General features: G+C 44.4%; 2 non-coding genes across 2 annotated transcripts; one reads left to right on the plus strand and one right to left on the minus strand.

The window, feature by feature from the left end:
* Positions 1 to 12: 12 nt before the first annotated feature.
* TRNAP-AGG lies at positions 13 to 84 on the minus strand. Its single transcript has one exon. It is a non-coding gene; the product is annotated as a tRNA-Pro (tRNA).
* A 1,805-nt stretch (positions 85 to 1,889) lies between these two features.
* On the plus strand, positions 1,890 to 1,961 carry TRNAP-UGG. Its single transcript has one exon. It is a non-coding gene; the product is annotated as a tRNA-Pro (tRNA).
* The last annotated feature ends 162 nt before the right edge of the window (positions 1,962 to 2,123 follow it).

Raw genomic sequence — 2,123 nt, forward strand, 5'->3', positions numbered from 1 at the left:
TGAAAAAAATTAGGGCTCGTCCGGGATTTGAACCCGGGACCTCTCGCACCCTAAGCGAGAATCATACCCCTAGACCAACGAGCCATTACGCACAATATAACGCTGTCACTCTTTATTTTTATCGCAGTTCTGTTCTATACATGTGGTTTTAAAGTACAAATTGTGCAAGGCTATGTAAACGTAAACCACAGTGTAACGTACGCGGTTGCAGAAAATGACGCTCAGGCAGTACCAGAGACCATTGGGCAATACTACAATGCCTATATTTAGCCCGGACTACAGTCAAACTTGTTCAAGACGACGATTCACTGTCGAGGAGAAGAAAAATGGTCGTCTCAGACAGGAAGACCTCATGGGTAGTGCCATTGTAACTAAGAAAAAGCAAAAGGGAGGACGCGGGAAGTGGTCGTTGGTACAAAATGATTGTCTTAGACAGAAGGTCGTTAGAGCAGTTTCAACAATACGTTGTGCCACGGGTAAATGCGGGATGCCCCATAGACTTAGTATCATGTATCATGCCAGACAACAGAGCGGATGCACGTGGTTCGAATCCCAGATCGGACGTTCTTGAATTCCGGGCGCTTTGTGGAATTTTCCATACTCTCAACCCCATTTGGGGTAAGATTGAAGAATACCGGAGCAGCGGACTTGCCTATGTCTCAACCTTAGGAATTCATGATTCCCCCCAGTTTTTAATATCTGTCAATGGAGAATCTCGGACCGGTAGATCTGTTCATTTCAATTTTGTCAGGGGGGAGACCCTAATTTCACACCTCTGGCTTATAGCTACCCAGGAAAGTTTCCGTAGTGGCTTGCTACTCGAGCACTCTCACGGACAGTCGTGAGATTTCACACCCACACTACCCTGACCATCTGCATCGCTCAGGGCTCACATGATGGGGAAACATCAAGGTGTTTACAATAGTTCTAAGCACCTTGGGAAACTTACTTTTAATCTCCTTGTTCTACCCCCAAACTGCACCCATCCTCCCTTTTCTCGCCCAGCGGCATGGCATTGCGTTAAGTTTAGAGCCGGCGGAACCAAACTTGCTAGTTATGTTTCAAATCAGGGCTGAGCGGGCAAAGCATTTTCCGTCTTAGACAGGTGAAACCCTCAGAAGGGAGCGGATTTTTCGTTCCGTTTCGGCGTTGGACAGGTTTCCGTTATATACAGGTAATTAAATAGGAATATATCAAGGGGGGACCGAGGAGATTCCGTTAAGACAGGTTTCCGTTTTATACCGGTTTCCATTAAGGCAAGTTCGACTGTACTAACACAACCTGACAATGCCAACAAAGAACTCCAATATCGATAGTCTTAAAACAGATCACAGGTACAGGTTATAGATCTAGATGCTAAGCAGAGTGGTTAATAATAACAATAAGGGATTGTTTAAACAAGTAAGGTGACCCTGACAGCAGCCTCATATACAATGTTATCTCCTTAATCTCTTTCATTGTTTGTACATGTAATACCTAGTGCACACTGCCAATTGGATTCATCGGGTCAAATCGTAGCCAGCCAGATATTTCTTCGTATAAGGGGCAAAACCTACTGTATTCACACAATACAACCGATTCGACTCGATCGCGACCTTGAAGAAAAAAACACGTTCGATTTTGAAGGTCACAGTCACATTTTGTTGAGCCCAACCAGGTTGTGCCAAAATGGTACCATTTGTCCCACCCATAAAAGAGAATATGGCCGGCCACGATTCAGTGGGATGAATCCGATTGGCAGTGCGTACTGGGCTTAACGTTCACAAGCTCAAAACAAAACCTCACAACCACAATGCTAATAGACGGTCAATATAGAGCAACATGTTGCAAGACGACAGGGCGTGAACAAGGAACAAATAAAGCATTTAACTTGTGTCTACCGACATGGTGGCTTGTTGGTCTAGGGGTATGATTCTCGCTTTGGGTGCGAGAGGTCCCGGGTTCAAATCCCGGACAAGCCCTCATTTTTTTTCTTACCCCTCACAAGACATTACAAGTTAGATAATTTGGAGGGACTGCTTTAACTCACAGTTGAATAAAGAAAATTACATCACACTGTCAGATCTAACGATCACTTGTACAATCGTCTAAGGGCTTTTTTTTCTTCTATTTTATGCATGTTT

The sequence above is a fragment of the Aplysia californica genome, unplaced genomic scaffold (assembly GCF_000002075.1).
Source record: "Aplysia californica isolate F4 #8 unplaced genomic scaffold, AplCal3.0 scaffold01383, whole genome shotgun sequence".
Lineage (NCBI taxonomy): Eukaryota > Metazoa > Mollusca > Gastropoda > Aplysiida > Aplysiidae > Aplysia > Aplysia californica.